Source organism: Cryptomeria japonica, chromosome 5 (assembly GCF_030272615.1).
Source record: "Cryptomeria japonica chromosome 5, Sugi_1.0, whole genome shotgun sequence".
NCBI classification, from domain to species: Eukaryota; Viridiplantae; Streptophyta; class Pinopsida; order Cupressales; family Cupressaceae; genus Cryptomeria; species Cryptomeria japonica.
In genome coordinates this window covers 835,847,946-835,866,199 of record NC_081409.1, presented here as the reverse complement: position 1 = coordinate 835,866,199, position 18,254 = coordinate 835,847,946, and the positions used below count along the sequence as shown (strand labels likewise).

The following is an 18,254-nucleotide window of genomic DNA, read 5'->3' as shown; positions in this document are numbered from 1 at the left end:
CATTGTGGAGATGGAGGCGCCCGACGATGTCACTGGCGTCAAGTCATTTCTTGGACACATCGGGTATTATAGGCGGTTTATTAAGAACTTTGCCCAAGTATCATACCCACTTGATAGGCTGACACGAAGGGGGGAGCCGTACGTCTGGGGGACGGCCCAAGAAGAGGCTTTTCAAGAGTTAAAGTCACGGTTGGTGGGTGCGCCAATCTTGACATACCCGGACTGGGACAGGGAGTTCCATGTACATGTCGATGCATCCAACTTCGCCATAGGGGCCACCCTGGCACAGGTTGGCAGCCACGGGCTGGACCACCCAGTGTATTTTGCAAGTCGACTCTTGTCAAACGCGGAGAGGAACTACAGCACGACGGAGAGAGAAGCCCTCGGCATGGTATACTCCGTCCAAAAATTCCGACATTACCTATTGGCGACACCATTCACATTTTATGTGGATCACCAGGCGTTGATGTATTTGGTGAACAAGCCAATCATCCAGGGACGGATTAGTCGATGGCTGTTGCTGTTGCAAGAATTTACATTCAACATCATTGTCAGACCTGGCAGGAGCCACGTCATAGCCGACCAGCTATCACGGATCAAGTTGGGAGAGCCGGCCGAAGGCATTAGCGAGGATTTTCCGGACACCCATCTTTTCCGCATTGCCATCCTTCCTCATTGGTACACGAGTGTGGGTGAATATCTGTCAACATCAAAATTTCCGAAGGAAATGCCACCAGGTGAAAGACGGAAACTTGTATTAAGAAGCCGAACATTCCAACTTATAAATGGTCTTCTCTACAAAATGGGACCTGACCAGATCCTACGACGATGCGTCTTGGAAGAGGAAATCCCAGGAGTATTGAGAGAAGCCCATGAAGGGGCCGCTGGAGGACACATGGGACCGGATACGATAGCAAGGAAGGTCCTACTAGCAGGCTTGTGGTGGCCGACACTGCATAATGACGCCAGAGAATGGGTGACAAGTTGTGATACATGTCAGCGTGCTGGGCGACCATTAAAGAGGGATTTCATGCCACTTAACCCGGCGCATGCTCAAGAGTTGTTCGAAAGATGGGGGTTAGACTTCGTTGGTCCGTTGAAACCAAGTCGCGCCCGACGATGTAGATACATTGTCGTGGCGACAGAATATTTGACCAAATGGGTCGAAGCGAGGGCTTTGGCAGACAACTCCGCTGTCAGTACGGCGAAATTCATTTATGAACAGATTATCACCCGGTACGGAATACCTATTCAACTGACAAGTGATAGAGGGGGGCACTTTGTAAATCATATTGTTCGACTACTGACAACCGAGTTCAAAATTTTTCATTCTCTATCAAGTCCGTACTATCCCAGGGCAAACGGTCAGGCTGAGGCAACCAACAAAATCATCGTGTCGGTAATTTATAAGTCCTGTGGGGTGGAAAAAGAAGACTGGGAAGAGCGTCTGCCTTCGGTACTTTGGGCGTACCGCACAACTTACAAAGTAACCACCGGGCAGACACCTTTCCAATTGATGTACGGCCAGGAGGCTGTGGTACCGATCGAATTCATGGTGCCAAGTCTCAGAATCGCTATTGACAACAAGCTAGGCGACATGGAAAGCCTTCGAGAGAGACTATACGCCTTAAATAAATTGGATGAAAGACGGACAATGGCACAATGGGTGACAGACGTGGCCCAGCAACGCAGGAAATACTGGCATGACCAACACATTCGGCGGGCGAGGTTCACGCCGGGCCAATTAGTCCTAAAGTATAACGGACGGAACGAGATTAAGCCCGGCAAGTTCAGAGTGAAGTGGCTAGGCCCGTACAGGATCCGAGAGGTCGCAGCCAATGGATCCGTCAAGCTCTCGACCCTCGACGGACAGGAAATCCCAGAGGGCGTCAATGGGTCGAAACTGAAAGTGTATCACCAGAGGTTGGAAGCGCGCAGGAGCAGCCCGACAGGAGGCGCACAGTCACAGTCAGATAGTAAATGAAAATGAAAAAAAAATTGATTGAAAAAAATTTTAGAAGATTCGAAAAAAATATATATATATGAAAATTTGAAAAAAATTGGGAAAAAAAAAAAAAAAAAAGAAAAATGGAAAAAAATTTGAAAAAAAAAAAAAAAAAAAACAAAGGAAAAGGGACCACCGCACGGTGGCCACGTAGTGGCACCACCGACGGTGGACACCACCGTGCGGTGGCACCACCGTAGGTGGACACCACCGTGCGGTGGCACCACCGACGGTGGACGTGCGGTGGCAGCCGCGGGGTATAAAGCCGCACAAAGCAGATAGAACAATACACAGCGCAAAGGAAATAAAACAAAGACACCGCAGGCACCGCACGAAGACAAAGGCCGCACGAGACAAAGGCACCGCACGAAGCCACCGAAGGTCATAACAAACGCCTACCGAAGGGAAAGCAGCATAAGAAAGGTCATTACCACGCCTACCGAAGGGAAAGGAAACGACGCCGCACGAAGGAGATGCCGCGGGCGAAGGAAGGAGGGCATCGAATAGCGTGGAGAGAAAGAAGGAAAGAAGTTGGGAGTTGCAGTGGAGAGAGAAAATTGTAGAGGAGAAGGAGCGTTTTTTTTCTTCACCGTTTCTTTTGCGTCCTTGCAGCGGAGGTTTCAGAAATCAACCAACAAGCTGTCACTCGCAGAAATTTAATAGCTGTTACCTCAAAAATGATAATAGCTGGCCATTATTCATTGAATTTTTAAATTACATCTTTGAAGGCTCTTAAATCACTATAAGCCGTGGAGGTCCTACCGTGCGGTAGAAGGAAGAAGTTGGAAAAAAAAACGCACCGCACGGCGGTACACCACCTCCGCACAGTCTTCACTACCTGGAGGCAGTTAGCCGTTTTTTTTTTTTTTTAACGACAGCTAGAATCAAGAATCAGTTACACGAAGCTAATGGAGTCCGCGGGAAAAAGAAACTGGAAAAAACAATTGCAGGATAGCAGCCATAGGAAGCCGGATGCACGTATTCTCCCTTCAGGTGTTCGAATGGCAGGTGGCACAATGGAAGCCAGGCAGAAGAAAAAGACACCACAGCAGCCCACTGCACGAGGGAAGAACACCTCCACTTCACAGAATATCACCTTTGAGGGATTGAATGGGGTGGAATGTCGGAAATGGTGGCAAGACACGTCGGATGATAATTTAGTGAAGACAAGTCTTCGCAGAGCAGGGGTAGAATGGGCTATCCGGATGCCTGTGTTCGCCATTCGCGAGTACGAGGGAGCATTGCGATATATGTTTGATACCTTTGATAGCCACTCACGGACGATGGGATGCGTAGGTCCTTTGTCGCAGAGGATCATTGGCGATGCATTATGGACGTCATCAAAAGCAGGTTGACAGGGTCGGGTAGGGCATCAGACATCGCTCTACCACAGATAGTATTGATGAACGGGTTGATGAACGGAGTCGTCTATGATTGGGCTACCTTGTTATCAGAGCGGATCTGCGCATTCTTGATGATGGAGCAACGCACCTTTTACATGCCTGTTGACGTGTATTTGATACACAATCATACACAGAATAAAATACCGACAGGCATCTTATCCTCTCTTGAGAAAATAGTCTCTAACTGCTGAAGATTCGCGTAAAGGATCAGTTAGGTAGACTCCAAGGTTCTTTGATGTAGGGTCTCTACGTGTGGACAAGCTCCAGTGGTATGATGTGATTTGCTGGGATCACAAGGGGACTTACATGTGATGATTGAACTTCCGATCTGCTTTGCTGGACACAGGCTCTTACTGACTTAGATTTGAAAAAATGAAAAAAGGATAAGGGCGAAGAGAGGATCTAATCCTAATACTAAGAATGTAGGAGCAATGACTTGATTTTTGGTGAAACTCTAACTAGGTCTTGTTTTGACATCAATGGAACATCTACACAAGACTAGTGCGATCTTCTAGGGAAGCTTTATGATGTTCAAATCATCACCGCAGGCATAGATACCATCCAAGTTGATGCATATCAATGAAGAGGCAACAAATTGAAATTGAGCTTAAGCTGAACGATTCCAGTTGACTACACAAGGCAAGTCTGCAATCAACAAACTGCTAGTAGTATGGATGTACGAATTCCACCATTAATCAATCGCATTTCCTCCATTCATCTAATCATCTACCATCTAAGATTGAAGACTTCAACAAGAAACCATGCAAATTGCCAGAAAACGACATATTTCACCATTACTTCAATGAAAATGGAGTTTGTTTACAATCAATGGCAACAATTTCTTGCCTTGTCCTCCTATTCTACTCTAATTGCTATTCTATCAATTTCTAAATACTCTCTACCTACTAAATGCCTTCAACTATTTACAATTCTCTCTAATAATTGCTAATTATTTTTTACAAATGAAATGTTTGGGCTTATATATAGTGCCCACAATACAATTTGATGGCTTAGATCAATTCAAGATCAATGGCCAAGATTTTACAATGAAAACCCTAATTAGGGTTTGTTACAACCATTACATAACATTTAATGCTTGACCAATGACAAAATTGTATTGCTTGGACACATGTCCCTTCTAGAAAAATCGACCAATGGATAGCCGAGGTAGGTACATCGGAGTTTGTGGCACCTTCCATGAGTTAAGTACATTGAATCTGGTCATGCTGAGGTGGAACACACTGACTGGAGAAATGATGACTAGGACGCCACCTCATCTAACACTTGTAACTTGGTAGATATTCATCTTGATGTTGTTGAGAGGCTATCTTTAATTAACTCTTGTCCTAACTCCCTGCATCCTTGATGTGTAGGAAGATGATGTACCTCGCCTTGGAACGTTGGATTGAAAGAGGTTGCCCATGTCCTGGCGAAGACCGTCCTGGCGAAGATCGTCCTTGATTCGGCTTGATTTTCCTTGATGAGATCTCCATTTGATGCCTCACTTGAGAGCTAACTCTAGAATGCAAAACAAGGAATTTGCCTAGTCAAAATCAAAATTAGATGGCTTCAACGTGATCTCCTTCTTCAAAATATCAATTTCGCCATCTTTGATATGTCTTTGACGTCCTAGGCAACTTCGCTCAAATGGACACTTCAAGTTCGCACCACCTTGCTTTGAAATAAAATTCGCTCCTTCAAACACACTCGCACTTCTCCCTTTGATCGCATTTGAATGATAAAATGGTGATGTGAAAATGATAATTTCACTCCCCTTATATAGCGCTCACATCTCCATTCACCCCCTTTGGCCGACTTGATAATTAATAAGGCAAATTTAAAATAAACTTAAAAGGCCGACCTTCAAAAACAAATAAATACCAAGCGCTCCTTTTGATTTTTAATGATTAATTAATAATTAATTAAATGCCTTTATCATTTAAATTGACAAATTCGATTTTTACAAGGCAAAATAATTAATTAACATTAAGCGCAATATTTAAATGCTATTTTTAATAAAATATCGATTTTGTTGGCATTTAAATAAATTAAAAAAATGTGTTTTAAGCGCCAAAATGAAAAAGTGAGAAGATACGTACCTCATCGCCCTGGTCCCTGACTGAGGGACAGGAGCGATCCATCAATTTGGTCATGATTCTTGCAATTTTTACGTCCAAGGTCCTTATTTCCACGTTGGAATTGCCATTTTCGCTAGGTCCTTTGAGCTTAATTGACTTGTTCTTGCAAATGAATATCCTTTAGATATGATATCGCCCTGGTCCCCTGGAGAGGGACAGGAGCGATCTCCATTGTTTCTCCTTGATCTTGCATCTTTGAACTTCAATCTTCATTGTGGGGACAAACAACGTTATTCCTTCATTCCTTTCTCATTTCACTTGAATTTTACAAGGCGCTTTGATGTTTAGAAGATCATCGCCCTGGTCCCTTGGAGAGGGACAGGAGCGATCCTTGTGTCCTAGCTCAAATTGGCAAACTTTTGTTCTTCGTTCTTCGTTCATTGCCTTCCAAAGGACGTCCTCGATCTTGCCCACCCTTGCATTGTCTTGATTTTGTCGGAACATGAGTGTTTTAGTAAAAATCGCCTTGGTCCTTGTCCAAAGGACAGGAGCGATATAGCCTCTTGGTACAAATTGGTGATCGTTTGACGTTTGAAGCCTTTGTGTATCATCTTTTTATCATACCATGGACCCTCTAAGACGTTGCGAACCCTTGATCTTACGTAAATCTTGCATAAAATGGCCAATATATCCAACATCGCCCTGGTCCCTTCCTGAGGGACAGGAGCGAACTTCATGATTTTGAGCTTGTCATTGCCTCGTTCAACTTGTCATCGCTATCATCGTGCAAAATAAAGTTCCTTGATCCTTCGTGATCACTTGATGCTTGATAAACTTTCAAATTTTATGCCTTTATGCAAATTTCACTCTGGTCCCTCCCTGAGGGACAGGAGCGAACTGGGAGTCTTAGTGCAAATCTTTCAATGTGACGACCTTTGTAACTTGTTGCTTGATGGAAATGCCTTGAGACGTCCTTGCCACCTTGTTCTTCGCCTTGGAGTGGTTTTGAACTTGAAGAAAAGGCAACATACTTATTGTATCGCCCTGGTCCCTTGGAGAGGGACAGGAGCGATCTTGCTCTTGTGGGCCTCATTTCACTTCATCACCTTCGAAAATTATATTCAACGGATTCGCAATGCCTCCTTTCATTCAATCATGCCTTGAGATCGGTTGAAATTTGGTGAGAAAATCATCTACAACAAAAATCGCTCTGGTCCCTTCCTGAGGGACAGGAGCGAACTTAAGCATTTTGGTCCTTTGTTGACGTTTGATAATCTTCAATTTGTCTTCAACGGGTTCGATTGACCTCCTTTCTTGCCTTCGAACATAAAATTTGCTTGGTCTTTGTTCAAGACGTACCTTATGAAGAACTTCGCTCTGGTCCTTCAGTGAGGGACAGGAGCGAAATTGACCCTCTAGGCAAAACTTCATCATTTCATTGTTTTTGATCAAGTCTGGATGTTCTATCATGCTCATTTCGTCCTTCACCATGCTTTCGATGTCTCGATTCGTCCAAACAAGGTCAGGAATGGCTCAACTAAGCATTTTCGCTCTGGACCCTTGGTGAGGGACACGAGCGATTCGCCTTGGTCCCTTGGAGAGGGACAGGAGCGCCTTTCGCTCTGGACCCTTGGAGAAGGACACGAGCGAAATTTGACTTTTCGCACTCTCGATCAGGACAATTTTAATGGAATATAACATTTAAGTATAAGTGACATTTCCTTCTATGTTTCTTCTTTCTTATACTTTAAGTTATATTCCATATAAGTGACATTTCCTTCTATGTTTCTTCTTTCTTATACTTTAAGTTATATTCCATATATACTTTCAGGATGTTTGAGAGTGGTTTCAGACCTCCAGGAGTTATATTGCAAAATCTAGTTTTTGGAGGTTTTTTCAGTTTCCAGACTTAGTCAAATTTCAGGGTCAGGACATTCCAGACTTAGCCAAATTTCAGGATCAGGACCTCACTCAAGCCGGACTTGCCACCCTGTTGATCTCCCCGACAGCGCTTCAAATTATATTCATTTGATAAAATGCACCTCTTTGGACCTTTTCACATCGTCAAGACGTTAAAATCTTGCAAGGACAAAGCAAAATTGGATTTGTAGCTCCGGTCCTTCACTGAGGGACAGGAGCGATTTTTCCCCTGGAGGCATTTCTGTGCTCATGAAAATCTTCAATTTATATTCAACGGAAAGATCTCGCCTTTCTCCATCTCTTCCAATTCGTAATTCATCTTGACCCTGCAGGAATAGTAAAATATTTGAAAACGAGCTCCCGTCCTTCACTGAGGGACAGGAGCGATTTTGCTCCTACAGGCCAAAATATCATGATTTTACACATTTTATCACTTCACAAGGCGAAAACAAATCATTTGAAATGCCTAGGATCAAAATTCAAAAAAGTCAAAATTTGGTCAAAAATATTCAATTGGACAAAAAATCACATTTCATCTTCAACACTTAGACAAATTTAAGCTCTGCATCAACATTCCAATTGAAAATAGACCATTCTGGCGAATTCATTTCATTCAAAATTTGCATCCTACGAAAGGAAGCTCAAAAAGCTCTCAAAACTGACTGGATTCTGGCCTGAAAAGACGGTAATTAAAACCCTAAGGCTTGACCCTAAATCCAGACAACTAACAAACTAACAAAACCCTAAAAAAGCAAAGCGAAAACGAACAAAACGAGCAAAAAAAACATGGGTCCCCATTTGCAATGGGGCGATGTGTGAAAACATCACAACAATGCCCCACTATGCCATTGGACTATTCTTGGAGGCTATGCGGGAAGCAGTGCCAGAGGCTGAGTTGGAGGTACGGCCACAGGGACCCTTGGCGGAGGGTGAGCCTCCTATCATGCATTGGCGACATCTGGATATTGGACACTCTTCCGCGAAGCGGAAACGGGTATTAGAGACCACCGCAGCAGAACCAGATAGTGGGCGAGAAACTTCTAGCAGTGCAGAGGATTCCGAGGATTCGGAGGATGAGGACGATAGTAGTAGTCGGGCCACAGACGAGGGGAGGATGGAGCCCGCCGGAGAGCAAGTGTTGTTTGCACCACCCACACTCCCACTTGGCACACTTGTAGGGTCGTCCGCGGGCAGTACTTCGATTCCGGCATTTGGACAGAGCCGCACGCCCGTTACGCTCAGGCCCATGCAGCCGGCCGCAGCACCTTCCGCCATACCAGCCGCAGGACCGACTCCCGCAGAGGCATGTACTGACAGCACGGCAGAGTTGTGTGGTCCACCGCAGGGAGGCGTGGCAGAGGAGATGGTTGAGACGGAGCCTCAGGTACGACTGGACGTCGTGGGATCCGATGCAGTGGTGACGGTTGCTGCCTTCTTGTTGGAGGAGCCCATCGCGGGACATGTTTCCGAGGGGGAGAGAGGGTCGGAGGTGTTGAGTGCAGTTCCATCGGTGGCGGCTATGGGGAGTTGGCTGACCCAGAGATTCCAGATGACAGTGACGCCACCCGTAGGAGCAGCTGTACTCTCACCTCGGCGAGAGCCTCCCACTGAGGTGGTGGATCTGGAGGATTCCTCGGCGGAGACGCAGGCACCAGCAGAGGGACAGGTCCTTGGAGAGGGTGTTCCTACCGGCCCAGAGCAGGCGACTGCTACACTTGAGGGGGCGGGGGAGACACCATTGGGCCAGCAGGATGCAGTTGGTGTGGTTGAGGAGACTTTTGAGTTACCACGTGGGCTTCCTGTACCTACATCGGGGCTAGATGGAGAGGATATTGAGGTTTATCTGGCAGATATGGTGACGAGGGGTCGGCGAGTGGTGGCCGCAGCTCAGACACGGGCTCTACAGCAGGTTGTGGAGGAATTAGAGCAGGTCCTCCAGTTTATGCGAGACGGCTGTCCAGCAGCTTTCACCTCATGTTTTGAGGCACGAGGGTGGCCAGTTACCCAGACGGATGCGATGTTGGAGGCTTGGCGTGTGCCTCAGCCCGTCGTGGAGAGTAGAGTGACGACTCTCGTCCGGGAGATTGAGCAGGTTTACAGGGAGGCCTACTATGCCTTACGCTAGACACAGCATGAGTCCGCGGTTCGCGAGGCTGCTCGAGTGGAGTTAGAGCAGGACATGGCCAGGCAACAAGCCTCGTGGGCAGCCGAGAGATCAGAGTTGGTTGCACAGCTTGAGGCAGCCCGCGCAGAGAAGGTTGCGGTGGACGCCCGTCTTTCAGAGGAACAGAGTGCGCGGAGTCTCGTCCAGCAGGAGTTAGATGTTGTTCAGGCTCAGTTGGTTCGCATGACGGAGTCCGCCGATACCAAGGAGAGGGAGCTACTGGAGGCTGCGCTTATGGTGAAGACTGCCTTAGAGAAGGTGTTGGTAGCAAAGCGGGATGTGGCAGCGCGCACCCAGCAGGTATATGAGCTCCGCGCCCGCCTGGCGGCCCAGACACCCGCATCTCACCCTTCGCCTTCAGGGACGCTTCCTCAGCCCCCTCCTTGACTTTCACTTGGTTGTATATTTATATTACATTGTCTCCATTTTGTTGTCAGTCGTCGGAGATGACTTCTTTTTTTGGGGGGGATGATGTTATCGGGAAAAAGTGTATAGTTAGTAATGTTAATTATCAATAGTTAGTTAGCCGACGGGTAGGTAGTTGGAGTTGCGACAGTTGGGTCGCACCCCTTCGGCAGTCATATATTGTATCACCTCCGGGTGTTGGGACATGTATTGTTGACGACGGATATAATATGAACATCCTTTGACATTAATGGAAAGTTTATTCTGGTACTTCTTTTATATTTGCATTGTACATTGCTGTTCAGTTTCTGTATTCTTCCTGTTTACTCAGTGAGGTAAACAGACTTAAACCTTTTGAGCTTAATTTCCTACATTTCAGTCTCCATGGCCTTGGCTTTAACGAATGTAACGAGAATACCGGCCAATTTTTAATGAGTTTGTTGTAGAGATCCCCATTCCAACCTTATGTCTGGCAGACTTATGAGTATGGACAACTATGATTTATCTTCCCAACTCCATAAAAATGATCTTATCAGTTGGGTATCTAGGAAGCATGTATGACTGCCCACTATAGCATCCGATTCTCATATAGGTGAAGGTCGGGAACTGTAGAAACAAGCATCCATACTTACTCACCCTTTCCCATGCCTCATCTGATACCCTTTTATTCTTCAGAGTTTTGTCAAACCGACACATGAAGTAACCGAAGAATGCATCTTGGACTCTTCTGAAATGCAATCTGCTGGGTCTCAAAGGCAACTAATCATAGTATTCCCAAACTGGTATAAGTGAGCGATTACCCTTGATCGAAAGACCTGGAAAATGTCTAAGTGATGCTGCCAAGTACACCAAGTATGAATTCATATAGAAAGTCATGGTGGAAGGAACTGCTGCAAGTTGTTCACACAAGACATCGTTGATGACTTCTCCACATGATATATGATGGGACTACCTTATGAACATGATAAACTGGTATATCTAGGACTCAAAAACATTAGAATATTCAAGGCCCATTATCTTGCTGAGGAGGGTTATGATGTCTCCTATTTCCCATTTGAAGTCACATTGGTACAACTTAGCCCACCTTGAGAAGGCGGCTCGTGGCTCTTGGATCCACCTGTTGATATGTCATTTACAATCTTTTTCCCTTTTCACATAATACTCAGCTGCACTCTCTTTGGAGATTTCCATGTAAACAAGTGCGGGAGGTATTTTGAAGACCTTCTCAATTGTGTCTGCATCAAAGCAGATTATTGCTTCGCCATCATCATTTTTAATGATTTTTGCTTCCTTGTCAAAGTGATGGGCGCAAGCGAGAACAAATTCAAGTTCTAGGGTAGCCACTGGGAAAGAAGATGCATGATGGATATGGCTGTCCAACAGCCGCTGCATATTGCTATCTTGTGGATCCTCAACCCTTTTGACAAATTCTAACATGTGTACACGCCCTATCTTTATATCTCTGATACGATCCAAAGGAGAGGAAACTTGGGAAGGTGCAACTTCATTTTGGTACTTGTCATATTTGTACTTCAATCTTTTTTGGAATTGGAGATGATGACAAATCTGACATTGATGGACAACCTGGAATACTGTGATGAAGATTTAAAAGCATTAAGGCAACATCATATTCAGCTGCAAATAATATTTTTCCTTCTTCAAATGGGAAAAACTTCAACTCTTGAACTTCACGATTTTGAGAGAGAAAGAGGGGAAATAAATGGAAATGGGGGAATCTTGACTTTGACCAATTTCAGATCTTGGGGAAATTTTCACAAGTATACAAGTTGGTAAGGGCATATATGCAATCGGATTTTTAAAACCCGAATCGAAGTACAGTTTTTTGGCAACTCTGTTAGGGACATAGACGCATTCGGAAGCCTCACTCATGCTTTCGTTTGAAGACTGGTGTCTTGCTGATTTTAAAGAAGAAATAACTTTTCTTGGGGTTTCCTGTTGATAAGAGCTTAGAAATATTTTGATTTCTCTAAGCTAGAAGGTTTGCATGTTTACGTTCGTCGAAGGAGAGGTGAACATATTGAAGAGATATCTCCTGCGGAACGAGCTAGATTCCATTTGCTTACTAGTACATCCTCCCTTTCACGAACCACAAGTTTCCCTCTTTCAAGGAAAAAGAAGTCTATCCCAAGTGAAAATTCCCCCTTCTTTTTCAAACCGCTGATATCTTCATCATCTAGTATGGCTAATCCACCTCCACCTCCTCCCGGTCCGTGGGAGTAGCTTTTGGTCCTTTGGCCTTAACTCCACCTCTTCATCCACTTCCACAAGGTTCCTGTAAAAATCTTCCCAAGTTCTATGGAGATGGAAAACAATATCCCGATGAACATGTCAAATCTTTCTATATGGCATGTGGTGTTCTTGGAGTAGAACATCAAGATGTTGTTGTTCATTTGTTCATAGAAACTCTTCAAAGTATTGCAGCTGATTGGTTTTTCAATCTTGTTGCTGGTTCAATCATTTCTTGGAACTCGTTGAGAGACAGGTTTGAAGAACCTTTCAAGCCCGCGGAAGATGAACACGCCTTGTTGGCCCAATTAACCCAAATGAAGAAGGATACACATGAAGGCATGTGTGAATTCATTGCTAAGTTCAATAAATTAGCAAATAGAATTCCTATCAATTCTAAACCTACTCTTGAGAATCTCAAGTGTTTTTTCATTAATACTCAATTGCTCGAGGTCAATTTCTTCTTGAGGCGAGCCTCCCCTACTGAATTGGTTGTTGCTCAATCAATGGCTACTGAAATTGAAGATGATTTGATCCTAGCTGATAAAATAAAAAAGGATTCTAATCGTTCTAAAGGAGGTTCTCATATGGAGAGTTCATCTTCAGGTTCTATCGATCCAATGGTACAGAAAGTAGCAAATGAACTTCTTGCTTGAAAGAAGCAAGTATCTCATAATTCCTATCCTACACCATACAAGGATATCCCAAGACGGACGTATCCTAATGCTGTTACCAGTTATGCTGCTAAGAATCAACCCAAGTTACCACCTCCTCCTGAGAGGCTTGCGCTTGAACCACCTCCTTCAAAGGCAGTAATTGGCTATTATGAGATGGATCAAAATGAATCTTCTTATTTTGATTATCAGTCTGATGATGTTGCTCTTCCTCAACAACAACAACAAGATGTAGTTGGCGACTCTACTATACGCTATATGCACTATGATGATTCTAATGCTGTTGAAAGGACTCATAGTCAAGCATTTACTGTGATGACAAGATCCCAGACTCGGTTGGCTCAACAAGATGAAGCTACAAAAGTTGCAAGTGATTTAAATCACCTATTACTATTGCTAAAAGGAGAACACTGCTGCCCTACATTCCAAAGGATGCAACAAAAATTCAAGTAACAAAAATCCCCCTTTTCCTTCTTCTATTGATTCCAAGCCCAGTATGCCTAACTCTAGACCACAATTGGACAATGTTAATCCCTCTCTAGCTGGTTCGTTTCAAGTTTTCGATATTATTGATCATGCTAGGAAGACCAAGATTCAAATGTCCGAAGTCGAATACTTACAAGCTAATCCTGATCAATTTGATAGGTTAGCTGACTGTGTTAAAAGTAAGGAAACTCATCCTATACTTGAAAATACTGCCCCACACGAACCCAAGAATTTGCCCAATCATTTGGTGACCATTCCATCTACTACCCAAGGAAAGATAGAACCTTTTTACATTTCCCTATTGATCAATGGTTTTCAATTGAGCAATTGTGCCTTGGATTTTGGTGCTTCCGATAACGTCATGCTCACAAAAGTTGCTCAAGCTTTGGGACTGACCTTGACCAAAACTTTTGGTCATTGTTATTCCATGGAAAACAAACAAGTGCCTCTTATTGGGCAAATCAAAGATGCTCAATTTGCATTTGCAGCTTTTCTAGATAATAAAATAAAGATGACTATTTTGGTAGCTGACGTTCCTGCGTCATATGGAATGTTACTTGGTAGTAATTTTTGCAAGGATGTTGGAGGTGAACTCAACATGGATATGACGGAAGCAAGAATACCTATCAAAGGAATTGTGCATAAGTTAATTCCTGAAAGAGAAACCAAGTACATGATTGTCAAGTCTAATGATCCCCATGCTCAGATTCTTTTTTAATCTTCGGGTTTCGAGAATTATTATCTCCATATAGATGGAATCTCAGAATTTGTAGAAGATTATCCTTCTAGCAGCTCCGACATTTCAATACTTTCAGCAAATGAAAAATTTGTTGATACTGATCAAGACCAAGCATCGGAAAGTAGGTCTTCTAGTTCATATGTTATGGTTGAAGAAGTCTCATCTCTTGTTGTTGATGAAAGTATTCCATTACCTTCTCAACAAGAAGAGTTTCACTCTTCTCCTACACAAGAGGAGAGTTCATCTTCTCCTATGGAAGAAGATGACAATTTTTCTTTTGATAATGCATCCGTTTTGGATGAAGGCAGCACTAATCATTCCGATGAAAATGACAGTTCGAATGATGTGTGGACTCTTGGGTTTGATGGTAGTTGCGCTACAAATGGATCCGGAGCCGACATAGTTCTCATATCTCCTAAGGGAGAGATCTTCCCTTATTCCTTCAAATTGCAATTCGCTCATAGTAACAATATGGCCGAATATGAGTCACTTTTGTTAGGAATGAGCATTGCATTGAAAAGAGGAATCAAAAATCTTCACGCCCAGGGTGATGTAGAATTAGTAGTTTGTCAAGTAAGGAGTATATATCAGACTAGAAATGACAGACTCAGGCATTACCGAATTTGGTATGGGAAAATATTGAAGATTTCGATGCTGGTAGCATCTTAGTTGTGCCTCGTGAGTACAATGATAGGGCTGATTCCCTTGCTATTTCAGCTACTTTGTTAATTCCCCATCTTGACTTTGGTCAAGATAAATATATTATTGAGTTGATCTACAGACCTAGTGTGCTTGACAATTGGGATCATTGGCAGATCTTCAATGATGATAAACAGATTAATAATTTCCTACAAGCAAGAGATGGTTTTAACAACCTATATTTCAAAGGAAGTCATTCTCCTACTTCTTCATCATCAAATTCAATGTCTGAAACATCATTCGAGTCGGATGAAAATATTCTTCAGCTGAAAGGAAATAAGATTCCCAAGGGGTTGGTTTCTCTTGAAAAACTTTTCGATCAACATGATCGTTATATCAAGAGGCGGCAACAAGAAAGTGTTGATTCTCTTATGGGATATGAGAAATATAATTGGCTCCGATGAAGATCTCAAATTTGTTAATATTGGCAATAACTGCACTTTAGATGAAAGAGATCAGTTTATTCAGTTTTTGCGCCGATATTGTGATGTCTTGGCATATTCATACGATGATCTAAAATCCTTTCAACCCAAGGAAGTGTAGCATGACATTCCCCTAAAGCTTGGTGTAGTTCCCTTTAGACAAAAGTAGCATCAGTATAATCCAAAAATTTCAAGTACCATTCTTTCTTAAATTCAAAAGATGCTTGATGCCCAGATTATCTTTCCCATTCATCATTCAACATGGTTGGCAAATATAGTGTTGGTGCGTAAGAAGAATGGAGAAATACGTATCTGTGTTGATTTCAGAAATCTTAATCAACTGTCACTCAAGGACAATTATCCATTGCCAATCATGGTTCAAGTTTTACAAACAATGACAGGTTTTGAAATGCTATCTATGTTAGATGGATTTTCGGGATACAATCAGATTGAGGTTAGTGAATCTGATCAACATAAGACTACATTCACTACTCCATGGGGTACATTTGCCTACCGCAGATTGCCTTTTGGGTTGATCAATGTAGGAGCTACTTTCCAACGAGCTATGGACTTGGCTTTCCATGGTACTGTGGGAAGATATATTGTAGTATATCTTGATGATTTCACTATTTTTTCTAAAGACCGTGAGAATCATCTTTTTCACTTAAAAGATGTACTTGAAAGATGTCGCAAGCACGACATCTCTCTTAATCCCAAGAAGTCAATTTTTGGGGTGACAGAGGGAAAACTCCTTGGTCATATTATTTCCAAGGAAGGGATAAAAGTTGATCCTGAAAGGGTAAAATCTATTCAAACTCTTCCTCTGTCATCCAATAAGATTGATGTTCATTCTTTTTTGGGTAAGGTAAATTTTTTGCGGAGATTCATTCCTGGCTTTGCAAAAAAGACTCGTCATATTGTGGATATGATGAAAGGAAAGACTGCTTTCCATTGGAATTCAGAAGGCAAAGCTGCATTCAATGATATCAAAGATGCAATTGCTCATGCACCCGTGTTGGTATGTCCCAACTACACCAAGGAGTTCATCATGTATAGTTATGCTTCCGAGCATACTACTTCGGCTATCTTGATGCAGAAGAACTAAGAAGAGATTGAATCTCCTGTTGATTTCATGAGTTGCCCTTTAAAGTCCCATGAACTCAAGTATTCCTCTATGAGAAGAATGCCTATGCGGTTGTTAAAGCAGTCAAAAACTTCCGTTTTTACATCTTGAATTCTCATACTGTTGTGTTAGTTCATGATACATCAGTCAAGTCTATCTTAACACAACATGAGTTTGGCACAAAAAGAGGGAATTGGATTGCTAAAATCTAAGAGTATGATTTGGAGATTAAGCCTACAAAGCTTGTTCGAGGAAGAGGACTCTGTCAACTGATGGCAGAAGGTATTCCAGAGGAGCGGGAATTGGATAATTTTGAAGATCTTCCCAAGGTGTTGTTTGTCAGTACTACTGATGAATGGTACTCTAATATAGCATTTTTCTTGACTTATGGTGAATGTCCACAACATTTTTTATTCAAGGAAAAAAGAAGTATTAAGTTGAAAACTGCGAACTTTGTATTATGGGATATTGGTTTGTACAAAAGAGCAATTGATGGTACTTTCCTCCATTGTGTTGACAAAGCACAAAAAACCAAATGGTTGGAATCTTTCCGTGACAAGGCTTGTGGTGGTCGTTTTTCTGCACCAGTGACTGCTCACAAAATTTTGAGAGCCAAGTATTATTGGTCTACACTCTTTCAAGATGCTTTTATATGGGTGCTTAAATGTATATATTGTCAGCAATTTGTGGGTAAACAAAAGCTTGCAGCATTACCATTGAAGCCAATTATTGTTGAAGAACCTTTCCGACAATGGGGCATTGATTTCATTGGTGTGATCAATCCTTCTTCAAGTGCAGGTCATTTGTATGTCCTTACTGCTACAGATTATTTCACCAAGTGAGTGGAAGCAATACCAGTAAAGAACGCTACTTCTGAGATAGTGTGAAGATTCTTCAAGGAGAATATTATTTCTAGATTTGGTGTTCCATTCAAAATCGTGACTGATAATGCAACCACCTTCTCTTCCTCTGAAATTTCACAATTTTGCTTTGAATATAGTATTTTGTTAACTCACTCATCCAATTATTATCCCCAAGGTAACGGTCATACGAAATCAAGTAACAAAAATTTGATTACTATTATTCACAAGCTTGTGGAAGAAAATCAAAGGTCTTCGCATAAAGCTCTTTTTGATGCTTTATGGGCAGACAAAATTACGCCCAAACGAGCTATTGATGTGTCGCCATTTCAGCTTCTTTATGGGATCAATGCAGAAATACCCATCACTTTGGAACTTCCTGCTCTCAAGTTGGCTAAGGCAATTGAAGATCAAACTTTTGAGAATGCTTTAGACAAGAGGATTATGTATCTTTCTCAGCTGGAATAGCAAAGAACACAAGTGGTGGATCGGATTGCTCAGCATCAGCAACAAGTCAAAGTTCTTTTTGATAAAAAAACAAAGCAAAGAGGATTCCAAGTTGGTGATCGTGTTTTGCTTTGGGATAAGCAAAGGGAACCGAAAGGTTTACATGGCAAATTTGATTCTCTTTGGCGATGACCCTTCACTGTTCACTGTATTGTTGGAGATGATAGTTTTATCTTGGCTTATCAAGATGGTACACCATTTGCATTGCCTTATAATGGTCAGCATTTGAAGCATTACTTTGAATGAAGGTTCAAGGAAACTTCTTGTAAATAATGTCTTTTTCTTGTTTGATTTTTGTCTTTTGTTTGTTTGTTTTTGCGTTGTTTGACTCCATGACCCAATGGATAAGAGGAAGGCACTTGGAGTTCTGGATTCTTTTCTTTCACTATCTTGAAGGATAAATGAAAGAATTCCCTAGTCAGAGCCAGCTGTTGTCCTTATTTTTGTTTTAAAAAATGAAGGACTATTACATAAATTTTTTGTGAAAAAAAAGAAATTTTTTTACTCTATGACACACTTCCT

The 18,254-nt window shown here is 42.6% G+C and overlaps 1 protein-coding gene across 10 annotated transcripts in view; it reads right to left on the bottom strand.

Moving 5' to 3' along the window:
- Positions 1-18,254, bottom strand: part of LOC131052722 (uncharacterized) — a 47,170-nt gene that overhangs the window by 13,315 nt on the left and 15,601 nt on the right. The window lies entirely within an intron of this gene.